The following is a 19,681-nucleotide window of genomic DNA, read 5'->3' on the forward strand; positions in this document are numbered from 1 at the left end:
TGTACGAGCGGATCCCCGACAGACACGACATCCACTCAGAGCACATCAGCTCTGACGGGCGGGACGGCCACTCCAGAGACCTGCGCAACAGAACACATTCATAAAAGCTATGAGTGCACACATGCTGGTTTTCTGTTGATCTACTTCTGGACAAAAATGGATAGAGCATCTGAGTTTGTAGAGCAGCACGCCTGTATCCCAACTAACAAATATATGGATAACACTTTATTTCAATGGTCCACTATAGACATTCTACTAACTATAAGTAACTTTGCAACTACAATCGTGCCCTGGGGGCGTCGATTCACAAGAAAAGAAAAGCTGCACAAACAGAACAGACCGGAACACATGCAAGCTACAGTGACAATGGAGGCCTACATAGATGAGAGATTGTGTGAAGAGGATAGAAAGTACCCTCATTTGTACGACTCTAGCATGAAAGAATACAAACGTTTACATGGGTTGGCGAGAGATTGCTCAAAACTGTGAATGTGTCGAACGCTTGTGTATGTGTACAAGTCAAATGAAGTATATTTTGTAAGGCTGTGCATTTGACTGCATGCATACATCAACATATACGTAAAAAACGAAGTATACCTAGGGCTTAACAGTCTACTAATATTCTAATGAGAGTTAGTTGACATGTAGTTGCAGAGTTACTTTTAATTAGTAGAATATCTATAGAAAGATTGTAACCAATATATGTTGTAAGAATATTTTGCTAACGTTCCCATTAATTTATGAAAAAGTTATTTTGGAATGATTTTCAAACATTCAAAACATTGAGGGTTTTTTTTTTTTTTTTTTTTACATTAGATTCTATCATTCTTCAAACATTATGGGAACGTTACTTTTGAATGTTCTCTGAACGTTCTGAAACAAATAGTAACTTTAGACAAACATCTAAACTAAAATACTTCAGAAAGTGTTCCATGAACAATGTATAAATACCGTTTTGAGAACCTTAATGTTCTGGCAAGGTTCTCTCAAAGTTATGAACAAACGTTCTTCCAGTAACGTTAACAGAACTTTTGTTCAAAGTTATCTGGTCTTTAATAATGTTCTCAAAACTTTAGCACAAAACATTATTTCAATCATGACAGCACTCGGAATTAATTTAAACAGCATTTATTAAAATACATGGAATGTACATAGGTTTGGTCTTGGCGGACTAGATCTGCTACGCTGCTGCTGCTGCTGGATGAGTGAGAATACATCTAAAATGCACATAAAAATATTGCTGCAAGGAAAAGAACCCCCCTCCCCCACACACACACACACGAGCAGATCTAGGCAGGTGGTGCTGGGGAAGGTGGAGGGCAAGCAAAATCCCATGGTGCGCTGCAATGAACTGATCTGACTCTAAGTCAGGAAAAAATAGGTTACATAGAAAGAACAAAATGGAACGATTGGATGACCCATTGTCTTTAATTGAACCAATCAGCTGCTCAGAAGAGTTTCATGTCTGAACTATATATTTATACATCGTTCATGGAACGCTTTCTTTTTTCTAAACCGTTTTAATTGACGTTCATCTAACAATTTTTTTTTTAAATGTTACTACTTGTTTCAGAGCGTTCAGCGAACATTCAAAATTAACGTTCCCATAATGTTACAATGGAATGATACAATGGAATGTTCCTTTAATGTTCGCACAAAAAAAGATCTTCAAAACATTTAAAAACTGTACGTTCAGGGAACATTCAGTAATAATGTTTTCATATCAAAACGTTCTTAGAACATATCTTTTTAGCTGGGAATTCGCCAGATACATTTGAATCGGGAGTGTGTTGGAGTTGGATTTTGAATTGGATCGGTCATGGCAGTCAGCGTTGGTGCTGGTGTTGTATAACTACTGCGGATCTGCTCGTCTCCTGGTGCACGGTCGTCTTCTCCACCTTTATCCCAGTGGCCGGTGTTCCGCGGGTGTCAGGACGGCGAGTTTTCACACATGCTGGCTTGTGTTAAACTTTCTGAACGCTCTTTAATTACAGGCGCGGGTGTGTGAGGTGGTGTGACAGCCACGCATCTGTCGCCTGTGCTTTTGTCACGTCCTCAGCCCTCCGTGGACGCAGAGACACGTCGAGGGAGATTGACAGAAGACATGCGAGCTGGTGCTGGGGCATTGACAGGGCCGCTGCCCGAGTCTTTTAGCACATGGGGCTGCCAGCTGTGTGTCGCTCCAGACCCGAGACAGTCAGCAGACAGCAGCCGCAACACTTGACTGGATTGTGTTTGACTGACACAAGCAACGTTTGAATGATTTGTTTTTGAAGCGCTGCGTACTGGGGCTCGTGCTGTGGAATAAATCAAGTCTTTTTCATATAGCACATCAGGGCCATCGCCAGAACATATAGAATAGTCTGAGAAACAGACTTTCACCAAAACAATAAAGTCCTGTATTTATTATTACTGAAATAGACAAAGTTCTATACTAACACCAAAACACAAGATAGTCCATAATTAGACCAAACTACACCAAAAACGAAACCTTTTTGCATTATACCTATACTTCGCAAACACGAGGCACAAAAGCATTCAATTCCTTGAACAACACAATAATAAAAACGATTCCAAATATCAATAAAAATATGTAGCCTACATCTGTTGCATATTGGTTTGTAACAAAGACTTTGAGCGTACTCACCATTAAAATAGTTGAAGGCGGCGGGTCTCCGAGTGATACCAGTCATTAATAAATGGGTCAATGATGTGACGGGTAATTTTTTTTTTTTGTCCAAAGGCCTTAATAATAATAAAAAACAAAGATATGACATCCAAAGTATGTAAGGTAGTACAACTAGATCTCTTTTATTGAATCCAAAAGGTTTTAATTATATTTTGCTACATGTAAAGGTATTTTAAAGATTCTGAAGTGTCAAAAGGTCATTCAGTTTAACCGTCTAAAGGCCAATACAGCCATTTCATTTGTGATTTAAAATATCTTAAATGTAATAAATGTATATATTTTTTATTCTGGCATGATTTTATAATATCATATATATCAACATAGTGCAAAATGGTATTAAAATTATGTGTAGAAGTCGTTGCTTTTTATGAGAAAGAATGACCGGAAAAATGAATTTCATTGATGTCATTCGGAGTAACCAATATACCATTTTGGATCAAGTCATGCGGTCAATATCATGTGACAGGATGTGACATCATTCAGACACCTGCAAAGGACCACATGGTCATGAAGCAAAGTAACTAACTCTCTCTTAACTATGTGAAAAATTCATGTTTTCACTTGATCATACGCATGTCCCAAAACATCAGGTCATTCGGTACAACCGCTATAAAACATGGAAAATGTTGTGATATTTTAAAAACCTGTACTGAATATAACATGTTTGATTGTCCTTTTGCTAGTTAGCTAGATATCAGCCTGTTAGCATTGTGTAAAAATATCGTCATTCGGTGTAACCAAAAGTTTCATTCGGTAAAACAAAAATTTTGGTTAAACTGAATGACTTTATTAGTGACAAATTTTGTCCATCTTATAAAAAAAAAAAGACAAATGCAGAGTTAATTGATTATAAAAAACACAATCTCATTGTTAACACTTGAGATATAATTAACCTCAAAATTAATTATATCTCCATTATGTTTTTTTTTAAACTTTTAAAAACCTTATTCGTCAACGACCCAAATATAGCCTAATTAGCCAAATATAGCCTAAAAAACACATTTAAATAGATTTCCTTGAAATAGTTTTTAAGTTTCTTTCCACTGCACAACCTAAATATCCCAACATAAACACAGTTGATAAATTATATCAGTTAATAAAGCATCTACATTCACAAAGCAGGTAATTTTAACAGATTACGTAACGTTACGCAGGATTTGGCATGACAGAAAGCGATCAAAGGGCGCTCCCTTTATAATCACAAAAAAAAAATCTCACTCATCTTATTTCATCACAATCTCAAGAAGTTCTGTAACAATAAATGAAACTGGCTGCACAATGAATCTCTTATTTACATAGTTGTTTGTTATAATAAGGGGATATTTGCCAGCATGCAGACCGCTCAAAACGCCAGAGCTTTTGTTCAGTGTTAACTTAAACACCTCTGATTGGTCATTGGGTTCAAGAAATCAACAGATATGTTTGTGATTGGCTACATTGCTCAACGCTGCAAAAACACGCTGTAAGCCTTGTCGTTCTGCACAGAAATATGGATTTTGCTCTCAATCGTAATTTTGCTGAAGGACCATACAATTAGGGGGGCATGTTGTGTCATCTGTGAAAACAAAATGGACAATTCAAATTTTTTTAATAGAATATTGCAGTGTTTATTTGAAATGATTTATCGGTTATTGTTTTAAATTCATGTGTCTCATAATCTTGAATCAGAATAACTTCCCCTCCCTCTCTCAGCGACATCTCTTCTCTGATGACGAGGGCGGGGCAACCTGTCACTCACATGAGATCCACCAGTAGCAAACCACCACAATCCAATCAATTCACCACGAACAAAATCAAGCCCCGCCCCCAAATTTGTTCTTATTCCAGAAGCCGTTTCACTCATGTATACTGCACAAAAGGGAAGAAAAGGCTACCGCACCTTCCCTTTCATGCTAAATTTAATGTGAAGGAGAAAACATTTCAAAATGTTGCTGACCCCTCCTCTAAAATGACCTTCTTGTCGTCACTCCTTCTTATTTTTCAATCTCCTGTCATACTTTTCAACATCCAATAAATTCACCATGATAAAATCAAGTCCCATTCTACGTATTTGTTTTTACTGTTTCATTCAGCAATGCATAATAATACAGAAGCAAAATGCAGTTTCATGTTGACTTTAAAAGTCAGAAATGTGAAGTTTGTTAAAGAACTTGCATGAATTATTCAGTAAAGTCATGTTATATGTTATTCCATGACGTTTTGTTCTTGTGTAAAATGTTAATCTGGTAACTCTATTATGTGATTGTGTTAAGACAGTATGATCTCTGTGATTTTATTCAGATTGAAGTCTTTTAAGCAAAAAATGACTTTTGATTAGTTTGTGTTGTCATATTCATCTTCACGTAAAAGCAGCAGGACGTCAAGTGTATTAACTTCATCGGCATCGAAGCGTGATATTTATTTTCATTCCATCATGTTTCACAAGCCATCTGCTATTCCTGTTTTCTCCAGAACATTCCATAAGATGCGGCGTGGCATTTCAGGTGTTTGGGGAGTGAGCAGTCGGCGCTGCGTCCAGCGCGTCTCGGATAAGAGCTGTGAGGCTGAAGTGTGTCTCTCTGGAGAGCGAAGGTCTCGCTCACAGCACTCATCTCTAACATCAGCGCGACTGCAGAAACCAGCGTCCTGCTGCGTGTTCAATATTGAATGTGCCTGAGGTAAACAAATAGGGCAGCAGAAATTAAGCAGAGTTAATTATTTAAAGGCACCAGTGCATTTGGACGGAGGCCTGAAGCTGCAGCTCTGCAGAAAGACTCATGAAATCTCTTCCACACTCTTACAACATTTACATTTTCATTTTTTCGTCCACTTATGATGTTTAAAATAAAATTAAATAAAAAATAATAATTTATGTGTTAAAATCATAGTTCAGTCAGAAAAATAATGATAGACTTTAAGTGATCAAACAGGATTAATGTAGCAGATCCAGCAGAAATGCAACATGATTCACACACTTTTATTTGCAAAACATACATTGAATAGAGATTTGATATAAATTAAAAGTATTACACAAGTTGAGAACAAGGTACAATATTTTAAGAACATTTCACTATCATTCCCATTATGTTATGAAAACGTTATTTCTGAAAGTTTCTGTTTTCTTGAAAAGTTGGAAACATCTTGAAAAAATGTCTTTTTTTCACACAAAATTTGTATGTATGCAAATTGTATAATATCCAAGGTAAACATTCTAAAACTTTCTGAAAATACAATATGAGAAATAACTTCACAATTACTAGAAATATTTTTCCTCATCCCAAATTTGTCACTACCGAAACACAATAAATAAATAATTTAATAAGAAGGGTTACATTGACCTATTAAGATTTTGTTTACATTTACCTTGTAAATATATATTTTTTGCTATTTTATTAAAAAGTTTTCACAGGTAAATCAATAACAATTAAAATTTTTACAATATTTCAAGTGTAATTTATGAGATTTGTTGTATTTTGAATCCAGTCTTTCTTTGTAAAAGGCATAAAGTTTATCATACTGATTTCAAAGTGAAGGATTCATTAGTTTGAATAGACATTGAACCAAACACCATAAAAACATCTTAGTTGATAATTCAATATACTTTATTTTTGACAAAACATCCCATGTTTTGGTCGTGACTGCACATTTTCGGTAGTGACAGTAATGTGTTGGTAGTGACCACATCACATTACAGGATTTTAACTTGCATACTAAAACACTAATAAAACATATTAAAATACTAATGATTTGCATAACTGTATTAAAATTGTTTATTTTCCCCAAATAAAGGATTATGTGTTCCCTTTTGTCACTACCAAAACAATAATGTCACAACCGAAACTTCACCACGTTTCGGTAGTGACAATTTTAGATACTTTTGAGCCGCTCAAAGATGATAATCAGCACATGGTTAGCTAGCACAGTTCAGAACAGTTGTACACGCATAAAAACTAAATTTTATGGAATAACACCCAAAAAAGTTTGCTTAATTGCAGAAAAAATGTGTTGGGTAGTGACGTTCCTTAAGTTACACACAGATTTTCAGATTTTGAACACATTTAACTCAAAATGATGGACCTTATCTACTATGAGAGATGGGCTATGAGAGAGAGGGACACAGGAATATTTCCTAATCAAAAATGTAGAAGTGTGTTAAAATCAGTCTCAGCCAATGGACTAAAACACACACTGTTTCAGTAGTGACATGAAAATGCAGGACACATTTTTTTACATAAAGTTTCATGATTTACAAAGAAAATATAAAAATCAAAAAGATATTTTTAAAAACATAAAATTATTTTAATATTTTCATTAGTTGAAATTTAGGAGTCATGGTTCAGGACAACTATCTCCCAATTGAAAGTACCCAATAAATGATGATTTTATATTAAGCTTATTGATATTTTAAATATTATTGTGGGATTAGATAGATAATTGAAGGATCTTAGTAAACATCTCAAATTTGAACACTTAAATGCTTTTTAAATGTGTTTTATGGTTGTGGGACAGCGGTTTGCACCATTTCTTAGAATGGCCCATAAATAATGTTTTTGTGCTAATGTGGTTTATTTATTAGGTAGCCGTTGAATAAATGAGATCGTGTACATTTGTTTTTTACTGTCCTGATGATCAGCCTCTTAGTATTTTGTAATTCTGGCTGCTCACTTTCCATCATTTAAAAGCAGAGAAGTAGAAAGAGAGGAAGGTCATCATGACATAAGGTCTTAAGAAAGTCAGAGCATGACTTTTAAAGTTGAAGTGTGTGTGTGTGTGTGTGTGTGTGTGTGTGTGTGTCATTCTAAACATCTTTAAACATTTTTTCAGGAATATTAAAGCAGACAAATTCAGGAAACCTGTGAAAAATCTTTTATTTGCCCAAACTTATTTACCCAAAACTGGTTTGTACTAAATTCCAGTAATAAATCCATCAGATGTCCATCAAATCAACACCCATGATTGCTGCTCACCCATGATCATGTGCTTTCATACACGTACAATATAATATACATATAGAGCATTTAAGACACAGCAGGAGAAGAGGCCTGTTTGCTGTTTCCCCATTAAAATTTCAGACCAACAACATAGAAATTTGCATGAAAGTTCGAGCTATAAAGCAGCGGTCTGAAGGAGAGGTAGAGCTCGACGTGATTCAGCCGGCTTCCAATGGACATAAATATTATGGCATGTTGTTGCGGTCAGCGTGCTTGGCTTTCTGCTGTATTGTTGCTGCACTTTTGGCTGTATTTTAATACTATTGCTTTGCCAATACTACAGTCAATACGTTTAAGGAGCAGGAGAGAATCGGCACGAGTTCTGCTCCGTAACGATTCCCAATACAGCTGCCTGGAAGCGAGCATTGATTCATCGAGAACGGCACAGGAGAAACTGGCCGTGATATACCGTTATGTGTATTTACTGAACTGTCTCCGACAGTATCCGGCCTTATCTTTTCCAGATTTCTCACTTTCAGACACACACACTCACTCACTCTCAGGACAATGCAAACAGCACAATCCCACTATGAATTTTTCATAACATCATGCTCAATACTAAACGCAATAAGTGTTTCTTGTAAGACGACTCCCTGGCACTTATAGCGCTTGAGAGCGCAGCGCGTTTCCATTCTCAGAGTCTGATCTGTTCTGTGTGTGTGATACCCAACGCTGACGGGACACGGACCCTCAGAGAGGCACAGAAGGTCATGTCAACAGATCTGCCCTAACCAGATTCACTCCGCTGAACTAGAACATCCCAAATCCCTTTAGGAAGACACGGTACACCGATGCATGAGTAATCTGTGCTCTTCTGGACAAAACACACACACACACACACACACACCTGTTTTAGTCGGCCATCCACTCTTTGCAGCTACACTTTGGCAGGACAATGACTTTGGACGTTTAAATGGATTTACATTTTCTGCCTCAAGCAATTTTAGCCAGGGGTCGTGATCAAATATTTGAGGCATTTTAATCTCAAAGGCTTTGTGTGTTTGTAGTCTTTTGCGATATTACATGATACTACATGATCACTTTATGATACTGTTCATCGAAAATGAGAAAGAATGACCTATTCCTTTTCCTGGGGTCGAGTATGCTGCTGACTCCCCAGCAAACAACAATATATTCTAAGACTGTTCCAGTTAAGTTATTATTTAACGTTATTTCGAAGTATTTCTAACTCAGGGTCTTACCAACTTGATACGGTTTAGTAAGTTATGATATGAATCAGTTTTGATACACAATCTTTAAAGGATTAGTTCACTTTAAAATGAAAATTACTCCAAGCTTTACTCACCCTCAAGCTATCCTAGGTGTATATGACTTTCTTCTTTCTGATGAACACAATTGGAGTTATATTAATAAATATCCTGACGCATCCGAGCTTTATATTGGCAGTAAACAGGGTCAACAAGTTTTAAGGTCAAGAAAGTGCATCCATCCATCATAAATGTACTCCACAAGGCTCCGGAGGGTTAATAAAGGCCTTCTGAAGCGAAGCGATGCATGTGTGTAAGAAAAATATCCATTATTAATGGATAGTTATAAAGTATAATATCTAGCTTTCACCATACTGCCTTCCATATTCAACTTACGAAAAAAGTGCAACTGATGCAATTATAAAGCTTGGATGCATCAGGATATTTATTAATATAACTCTGATTGTGTTCATCAGAGAGAAGAAAGTCATATACACCTAGGATGGCTTGAGGGTGAGTAAATCTTGGGGTAATTTTCATTTTAAAGTGAGCTAATCCTTTAAGAAGACATGCAATCATCAGTATTGAACCCTATCGAATGTGTCCATTAAAGTTCATTTGCAGCAGGGAGGCACCATCTGATTTAGAGATCTTCAAACAGATATTGACAATCTCATGGAGAGATTCCTGTGCGGCTGAACCAGCATCTATAATTGTCGTAAGAGAGAAAGAAAATGGAGCCACATGCATGTGCAGGGTTAACAGGTCATCACCCACCTTTACCACACTGACAGCTATAGTTGTGTCACTGTGGCATATCCAGTGATATGTCAAGCTTTGTTCGGTGGACGCAAGAGCCCGTCATGAATACTGCATGCGGAAGGCCTGTTCTCTCTCATGAAAAATGCAACGAGAGGGATTCTTGTGCAAGTCCGTTTGGCTGGACCTATGCCACAGGGATTTGCTCAGTTGGTGTGCTGCCATGCCATAATCACAGCATCTCTGACAGATACACCATAGAGATCTTTAAAGGGGATGTCTAATGCCATTTCATACATTCTGACTTATTTATGCTGTTAAAGAGTTGGATTCTCATGCTAAACATGACCAAAGATTCAAAAAACGAGTTGGATGTCTGACGGAGTATTTCTGTGCCAAATACAGAATCTCCTTCAGGGTTTGTATAATTTTCGGAACGTTTTTTTTGAGTATGACCCTTTATGATGTCATAAAGGGCGGATTTCCTTGTATGGGCATTTCTCCCAGAAAAGCGTGCGCACACATTAACCAGGGCAAAAGCACGCCCATTAATGTGCTTCATTCAGGTTACGGAAGTCACCAGCAGCGCTGCACTGGATTTGCTCGAGAAAGATTTGTCATTTTGTTTTTAGACCACAAAATAAACAATGTCACCAAAGAAGTGTGTTTTTGGTTGTGAGGGAAAGATAACCTTCAGCTTCTCAAAGAACCCAGCGTTAAGGAAACAGTGGATGCAGTTTGTTTTTCCAGGGGGAACAAAGGAGTTGTGCAAGTGTTTTTATTTGTTCCCGGCATTTCGTTGATGAAAGTTTTATAAACAAGGCCCAGTTCGACACTGGATTTGCAGATCATTTGAAACTGAAAGATGGAGCGGTCCCAGCGACAAAAATCATGAGTCAAGTCAAATAAAACTGAAGCCAACAATAATGCATCCATCCATAAAAAAAGTAATCCATAAGACTCCAGGGGGTTAATAAAGGACTTCTGAATGAAGCAATGCGATTTTGTAAGAAAAATATCCATACTTAAAACTTTATAAATTCAAATAAAAATAGAGACCGCAAAACAAATCACCGGTCACAGATTATAAGTCTAAAATGATCATTTTTAAAGAGAAATTTCGGAGGATTTCAATATAAGAGAAGAGGAGCTTAAATTTGTTGCACAGCCCTATTTGTTTGAACCGCGAGAGGCGTCTAAGCTTATGATACTCCTACATCCTCGTCATACATCGCGTCAGAGGATTACTCATTTGGCGCAAATCAACTTGCGCATTTTGCGTACGGTCATCTGCCAGAAGCTAGTTATTTGAATTTATAAAGTTTTAAATATGATATTTTTCTTACTAAAACACATCGCTTTGCTTCAGAAGGCCTTTATTAACCACCTGGAGCCGTATGGATTACTTTTTTTTTGTAGATGGATGCATTGTTTTTTACTTCAAAATGCGCGCCCCCCCCCCATTCACAACCATTATAAACCTTGGAGTACTAAGGATATTTTTAAATATATCTCTGATTGTGTTCGTCTGAAAGAAGGTAGTCATATACACCTAGGATGGCTTGAGGGTGAGTAAATTATGGGATAATTTTCATTTTTGGGTGAACTAACTCTTTAACATGAGATTGGCATGAGGTGTGTGTTATGTCTCCTTTAAATAAAAAAAAAGAAACACCACAACTAACAGGGAACATTCTAGCAAAGTTCTCTCAAAGTTATAAATGTTCTTCTTGTAATGTTCCAGAACATTCATTCAATGTTATCTGGTATTTAATAATGTTCTCAACACTTTAGCACAAAAACATTACTTATACATCGTTCATTAAGTGTTTTTTTTTTCTTTCTGAAATGTTTTAGTTGGACGATTTTTTAAATGTTACTACTTGTTTCAGAACTTTCAGAGAACATTGAAAAGTAACATTCCCATAATGTTTGCAAAATAGAATGTTCCCTTAATATTTGCATAACCAAGAAAAAATACACTTAAAAACTGTTTTTTTTTTCAAAAATAACTTAATGGGAACATTAGCAAAAGGTTCTTGGAGCAAATTTTTGTTAATTGAGACTGTGTTTCAGGCAAAGTCGGCCAAAGCTCAGGAGCACATTGATTGCTCGGCGTAATATACCCTTTGACCTCATTTTTCATGTGAAATGGACTGAAGAAGCAGGAGAACTTCAAAGCTGGCGAGCCAAAATGGGAGAACCTCTGTTTCCACTGTAAAGCCGTGCCGTCTCGATAGCACGCTCGACTGCCCTCTGTTTTCCCGGGCCGGCACCAGAGTGCACAGAAAAAAGTAAAGTGTCAGGCCGTAATCAGGTTAGCGTGGGCTGTGATGGATTAAGCCACAGTCGGGGAGACGCTTCTCCAACATTAGGGTGTCTGAGATGTCAGTTGGAGAGCAGACTCATTAATAGCTCTCCTTCAGATTACTGCATTAAGTTTATTAGCAGCTCCAACTCTGGGAGAGCACTTTCAGCTCTCACGTCGGTCTAACCGAGCCACGGTAGGGTGTGGGCAAACGTCTTCTCCATCCTCGGCACTTCCTTGAGGCCTTCCCTGGACTCTATGAGCTGACGTGAGCTGGAAAGGCAAGACGTTTCTCGTAAGCCTGCTCCTAGTGATTTATCATCTAAATCTCAATAACCTAATAGTTCTAATGTGTGAAAATTGATTTTTAGGAACATGCAAACCTTGACCTGCTATTCAATTTCTTGTTCACTTTGTATTTTTCATCTGTCTTTGCCTCTGATTTACGGCAGGTCATTATCGATAAGCTGCGATTGATTTTTTCAGTGACGCGAAACGAGGGCTTCGGCGGGCGGAGGCGTGTGGGATGGAGAGGGATGGAGATGAAGACTTTCAAGGAGAGATCATCCCAGCCCCGCTCCTTCTTCCGTCCCGAGAGAGGAAAAGTGAGCAGCTTAATCACAGCTGAGCTCTCTATGATTGCTTTAAGTGTCCTTGCCTGGGAACCTCCGAGCAGATCCGCTGATATCCGATCCCAGGTACGTTCTGTGAAGAAAGTCTGACCCGAGACCCAGTAGATGAGAGTTTAGAAACTTGAGACGCACCTTTGTGCGGGCAACTTCAATTAACCAGAACATGAGCATCTGTCTTCCAGGTAAGAAGCTTTCAGGACACGGGCCTTCCTCCGTCATCATCCGTTTTCCCAAGGCACAGTTGGAAGGCGATTCCCTGACTTGGGTTTGTCATAACCCTTTGCCGGATTTCCCATGAGCGGCCGGCACCTGATCCAGGCAGGCGACATGGCATCTTTGGCGGTGTTCGTGACACAGGTAGCCATTTGTCTGCGGAGCCACCGGCTTCATCCGTTCACATGGAGAGGAGCCCAGCCGCTTCTATGAGCGAGTATTAGCTTTCCCCTGAGGGAGAGTTCTAATTAGGTAATTGACTGATGCACAAAGCAGGTGCATGTATCCGTTACAACAGGGCTCGACCTGTTCATTATTAAACAGTGACCCTCTTCGGCACTTGTGCCAAAGCCAGAAGTGCCGAGTGAAAGTCCTCGGAAGATTCGCTCAGAGGTGGGATCGTAATTACACTTGCGATTCGCTCGGCTCCAGACGAGGGCGAAGTCCTCTTCTGTCAGTGTTTTGCTCATGAGTCACATGATACGATCTCGGCAAGGTGGAGGCAAACAGGAAAGTTATTCTTATCAACAGGTCGATGATAAAAAGAGAGGCTCACCCCGTTCATAGTAATGCAATGAACATTAATTGGATAAAACAAGCTCAGAAAAGTTGGCTCTTAGTAGGAGAGAGATGTGCAGCTCCCTTCAGCCCGCGCTGAGATTATTTACTGAAGTAAGCCAGCAGTCAGGATATGGATTGATAGCTGAGAAGCAAATTGATTCAGAGGGTTGAGCTGCAGGAAACACGAGACGTCTCTGCCATTTTAATTCAGCAGGCCACACATTTCATTTCAAAGAGCCGGGCTGAGTTACGAGAGCCAATCGCAGAGATGTCGATGTCAATGCTATTACATCATTATCGTTAGAGGCCAAGTGCGTGGCAGCCCAGTGAGAGCAATCCAACGTTCTGTGGGTCATCTTGACCTCAGTTCCAGTGTTTTAACTGGACAGGGGGTGATGATCCTCCGCTGGGTTTATACATAGTCAAGTCATGTTTTTTATCTAGTGCTTTGTACAATACAGATTGTTTCAAAGCAGCTTCACGGTAATAAACAGGAAAATAGCAGTGGTAATGTTGCAAAATTCATCTGTTATGAAACAAATTCAGTTTCAGCTGTAAAAGAAGCTCCCAAGCTAACAAAAAATGCTCTAAGATCTTTAAGTTATGAAAACGTTATTTCTGAATGTTCTCTGAAAAAAAAAAAAAAAAAAGTATTTCTTTTTGGTTATATGAACGTTAAGGGAACATTTCATTTTATCATTATGCAAACAGTATGGGAATGTTACTTTTGAATGTTCTCTGAAAACCTCATATTTTATGTTTACATCATAATACCAGTGTAATACCCATGTCATTATACAAATTTGTGTCCTCATAAATCACAAAAACGCACACACACACACCTGAGATAGTGTATTTGTTAGATCCTTCAATTATAGCACTACTAACTACTTAAGAATGAAAATTAAAACATCTATTTTATGACATATCCTGAAATAGAGATAATAATAATAATCATAAACATTTATTTGTATAGCATTTTTCATACATAAAATGCAACTCAAAGTGCTTCACAAGCATAAAATCAATTAATACAATCACACAATATCAATATAAAAATATTCGAAAGCAACTATAAAGGGTTCAGAATGTAAAATAAAGCATGTAGTTTGACCTCAATATCAATATAAAATAAATAAAACAACGATAAAAGAATCAGAAGATAAAATAAAACATTAAACTGACTTACACACAACTTCACACCATATTGTTATGTTGATAAGCAGCTTTATAAAGATATATCTTGACCTGCTTTTTAAAAAAAAATAAAAAAATATGAATGCTGGTAGCCTCTTTTACTTCAATTGATAGATCTCTGTTCGATTGAGCGAAACGCTGCCACGCTGCTGTCGCCATCTTGATTCAATGTCTTGATCAATATAAAGATGTATAAAGATAATGGCCTTGATCAAACTTTGAGTGTTTTTTTAGGTCTAATGTTCCTAGTTCTTAAGAAAAAGTCCAAAGTAGAATTCCCCTGATTTTAATGTATTTTATAAATCTATTATAGTAGGGGAAATTAAAAGGTGTGAGCAGAACATTTAAAATTTCAAAGACGAAAAAATTATAATATTATGGCATAACATTATGACCACCTTCCTAATATTGTGTTGGTCCACCTTTTGCTGCCAGAATAGCCCGTCGAGGCATGGACTCCACTAGACCCCTGAAGGTGTGCTGTGGTATCTGCACCAAGATGTTAGCAGCAGATCCTTTAAGTCCTGTAAGTTGTGAGGTGGAGCCTCCATGGATCGGACTTGTTTGTTCAGCACATCCCACAGATGCTCGATTGGATTGAGATCTGGGGAATTTGGAGGCCAAGTCAACACCTCAAACTCGTTGTTGTGCTCCTCAAACCATTCCTGAACCATTTTTGCTTTGTGGCAGGAGCATTATCCTGCTGAAAGAGGCCACAGCCACCAGGGAATACCGTTTCCATGAAAGGGTGTACATGGTCTGCTACAATGCTTAGGTAGGTGGTACGTGTCAAAGTAACATCCACATGGACGGCAGGACCCAAGGTTTCCCAGCAGAACATTGCCCAAAGCATCACACTGCCTCCGCCGGCTTGCCTTCTTCCCATAGTGCATCCTGGTGCCATGTGTTCCCCAGGTAAGAGACGCACACACACCCGGCCATCCACGTGATGTAAAAGAAAATGTGATTCATCAGACCAGGCCACCTTCTTCCATTACTCTGTGGTCCAGTTCTGATGCTCACGTGTCCACTGTTGGCTCTTTCGGCGGTGGACAGGGGTCAGCATGGGCACCCTGACTGGTCTGCAGCTATGCAGCTCCATACGCAACAAACTGTGATGCACTGTGTGTTCTGACACCTTTCTATCAGAACCAGCATTAACTTCTTGAGCAATTTGAGCTACAGTAGCTCGTCTGTTGGATTGGACCACACGGGCCAGCCTTCGCTCCCCACGAGCATCAATGAATCTCGGCCGCCCATGACCCTGTCGCCGGTTCACCACTGTTCCTTCCTTGGAGCACTTTTGATAGATACTGACCACTGCAGACCAGGAACACCCCACAAGAGCTGCAGTTTTGGAGATGTTCTGACCCAGTCTTCTAGCCATCACAATTTGGCTCTTGTCAAACTCGCTCAAATCCTTATGCTTGCCCATTTTTCCTGCTTCTAACACATCAACTTTGAGGACAAAATGTTCACTTGCTGCCTAATATATCCCACCCACTAACAGGTGCCGTGATGAAGAGATAATCAGTGTTATTCACTTCACCTGTCAGTGATCATAATGTTATGCCTGATCGGTGTATGTTCTAGAATGATGATTTATTTGGTCATCCCAGAGGACAGAAATATTCCCAAATAAAGAGTCACGCATGCATTAGGAATCAAGGAACATGTTTAAACAAATAATGTCCGGAAATCATTCCACAAATTAAAGTAATGCTTTTAAATTAATGAGAGAACTTACTTTGAAAAAAGTTGTTACAATGGATCAAATATCCCTGACATTAAAATCCATTTAAAAAAAACATCCATGGGACATTTGAAATAAAAAAAAATGACAGATGCACAGATAAAGGATGTAACGTGATTATATTTGTGAGATGGGGCTGATATTCAGAAATCTCATCAGTCCAGATTAGTGGACATCAGGATACATCCAGATGTGGCTCTTTTCCAGAGAATTAAATAATCATAATCAAGCGGCCCTAAACAAATAAACAGTCAGATCTCCCGCTGGCGTGATTGGATTTATAGGAGCATTGATTGACTTACATCAAGCAGATCCCTTTGTTTGTATAGTGAGCTCAAACAATCGAAGCATTCATGTAATCCAGTCAAACATTGACTGTGTTTTTAGAGCTGGCTGCTGTCACGTTATTTTTCGGAAAGGTTTGTACTCAAGTCATGAAGACAAATAGAGTTCACTCGGGGTGCTTCGTCTTTTATTATTGAGCCTAATCTCGTTAGACCTCTCATACAAGCAATAGATGTAATCTGTAGCACAACTTGATAGATTTTAATATTTTGTTCAACTGCTGATGTATTTGTAATTTATTATGGAAGCCCTCCAACAACAGTAATATTTCCTCAGTTCCTGTCTGGGGCGAATTAGTTTGTAGTGTACCTTCCTGCTCTGATCTGAAAGCGTCACTCTGTCTTCTGAGAAACTCTTCCCACAGAAGGCATTTTTCTGACTCCTCTCTGCACTCTGAAACAGGCCTAATAAAGACCAAAAGTGCTAATAAAAATGATTTTTATGAGATGTAAGTGAGAGGCAAGGTCTCCTCCCTGCAGTTTGAGTCACGTTGATCTTGACCTCAGCATATCTGAGACTAACACTGACCAGTCATTCAACAGGTTTAACGCAGAAACGTTTTGTTAAAAATGAGAAAAAGCAGATACAAGAGTACAATCATGCATTCAACTTTAGCTGCTGGTGAACAGGATAAACATGAACATCCAGTCATAATATTATTGTATACACATATTAATTAGACTATGTCAAAATCTGAGAGCATGATGCTGTAAAACATGACCTGTTCCTCTTCAGGTCAAGACCCTGAGGTCAAACACACACCTCACGCCTTAATGAAACCAATAAATCTGATTGGTTTCCCTTCTCCACTTTTACCAGCGTTGTGCCGTGTGTGGGAGCGTCTCCAGCCGTTCATTCCTCCCACCAGGTGCAGATGAAACTCGATCACAGTTAAAAGTGGCACAACCCCTGAGAGCAAAAATGCTTTTAGGAACTTTTTTAAATGGTGTTTAACAGTGCCTTTTAAGTGGCACTAAACTTCAGCCGCGTTCAGACCCATAGAGACGGAGATGAGAGGCTCTGATGGACAGTTAAAAATTCACTTCTAGAATCCAGCTGTCTGAAATCGACACATCAGTGCGGCACATATTTCATTTGTCTTCCTCTGAGCTTTTGGTGTCTATCCGATTGGATTGATTTTGAACTTTGACTATTTTAATTTAACATTTGGCTGAACATTAAAGGGTTAGTTCACCCAAAAATGAAAGTTCTGTCATTAATTACTCTCTCATGTCGTTCCAAACCCGTAAGACCTTCGTTCATCCATTTCAGTGGTTAAACCTTAATGTTATGAAGCGACGAGAATACTTTTTGTGCTCCAAAAACACAAAATAATGACTTTATTCAACAATATCTAGTGATGGGCGATCTCAAAACACTGCTTCATGAAGCTTCGGAGCTTTACAGATCTTTTGTTTCGAATCAGTGGTTCGGTGCGCGTATCAAACTACCAAAGTCACGCCCCCCAGTGGTGAACCATTGAAATTTCGAAACACTTATGACGTAACAAAGCCTCTTTTACTGAAATCACGTGACTTTGGCAGTTTGATTCACGCTCCGAACCACTGATTCGAAACTAAAGATTTGTAAAGCTTCGAAGCTTCATGAAGCAGGTTTTTGAAATCGCCCATCACTAGATATTGTTGAATAAAATCGTTATTTAGTTTTTTTGGCACACAAAAAGTATTCTCATCTCTTCACAACATTAAGGTTGAACCACTGTAGTCACATGAACTGTATTAAATGTCTTTTTTGACCATTTGAAAGTGTTAATTATCTTGCTGTCAATGGAGGCCTCACTGAGCCATCGGATTTTATCAAAAATATCTTAATTTGTGTTCTGAAGATGAACGAAGGTCTTATGGGTGTAGAATGACATGAGGGTGAGTAATTAATGACAGAATTTTCATTTTTGGGTGAACTAACCCTTTAACATCCATAAGCATGTCACTACTGGATGTTCAACAATCAGATACACTCATAAGAACAAAAAAAAAAAAGGCTACAGAACGTTTTCTAGTTAATATGAAAGTGAGGATTTTTCCTTTATTGTGGAGTGAAGTGAATAGCGGGTGACGGAGGCTCATGTGAAGGGCAGACCCTCTGACCCCTTCACTCGTCTGCTTGTAAAGACCACTACGGGGGGCTCCGACAAGTGAAGAAATGCAAGCCATGTGACACAAGACAGCGCCTATAAATATGCACAAGATCACAGGGCCACTTAATGTAAGAGAGGGCAGGCTTCTCTTTTACCATCGCCACTACAACATCTTAAAAGGGCCTGTCGTGTCATATGAAACCAATAAAACACAAACACTTCCTTGCTCTGAAGAAAAGGCCACAATCCCGTCTGTAGAATTTTAGCTTTTCTTCACCCTTGCCTCCTCCAAGACGGCTTAAAATCTTGCAGACCGAATGTGCCTCAGTGAAACTAGAAGCATTGGACTGCATGGAAAGAGAATCAAAAGTTACTGTGTTTATCCTGATTTGTCCAATTGACAAAATTAAATTAACTTTAGGTTTAAAAAAAAAAAAAACATGCAAAAAGAAATAAAATATGAGTTGAGATTTTTTTTGTAGTTTTAAAATGAGGTAGAAAATATTCTTGTCATTTTTGAGAGTTTCTTTGAAGGAATATTTCAAAAATCCTACTATCATCTTTTCTCCCTTATGTCATTGCCAAAGAAGTCATATGGACTTCTTTTATGATGCTTTAACTGTGCTTTTACTGTGTTTATCTTTAATTGTTGGACCCTGACACTAAATAACAATATACGCTTTCACTGTATGAAAAAAGCAGCAAATATATATCACTGATTCTTGAGATAAGGGACAAAACATGTCCTACACACAAAAGCCCTCTTTATGTTAAAAAATAAATAAATTCATCAAAATAAAAATACTTAAGTTACATCTAAAGGAAATCTGGATATTCAGGACATTCATTGCTTTTATTTTTAAATGGTTTTGTTAGTATTATTTTAAATGCATGCTCTATACACGTAATTTAACCTGTCCTCATCATGAGGTCACAATGTAAAATTGC

The 19,681-nt window shown here is 38.3% G+C and overlaps 1 long non-coding RNA gene across 1 annotated transcript in view; it reads right to left on the reverse strand.

The window, feature by feature from the left end:
- Window positions 1-4,253: 4,253 nt before the first annotated feature.
- LOC127513413 (uncharacterized) overlaps window positions 4,254-19,681 on the reverse strand; it is a 44,916-nt gene continuing 29,488 nt past the window's right edge. Inside the window, exon 3 of the long non-coding RNA XR_007930401.1 lies at window positions 4,254-5,341. This is a non-coding gene — a long non-coding RNA (uncharacterized LOC127513413). The remainder of the gene's footprint in view (window positions 5,342-19,681) is intronic.

This window comes from Ctenopharyngodon idella, chromosome 5, assembly GCF_019924925.1.
Source record: "Ctenopharyngodon idella isolate HZGC_01 chromosome 5, HZGC01, whole genome shotgun sequence".
Classification (NCBI taxonomy): Eukaryota; Metazoa; Chordata; class Actinopteri; order Cypriniformes; family Xenocyprididae; genus Ctenopharyngodon; species Ctenopharyngodon idella.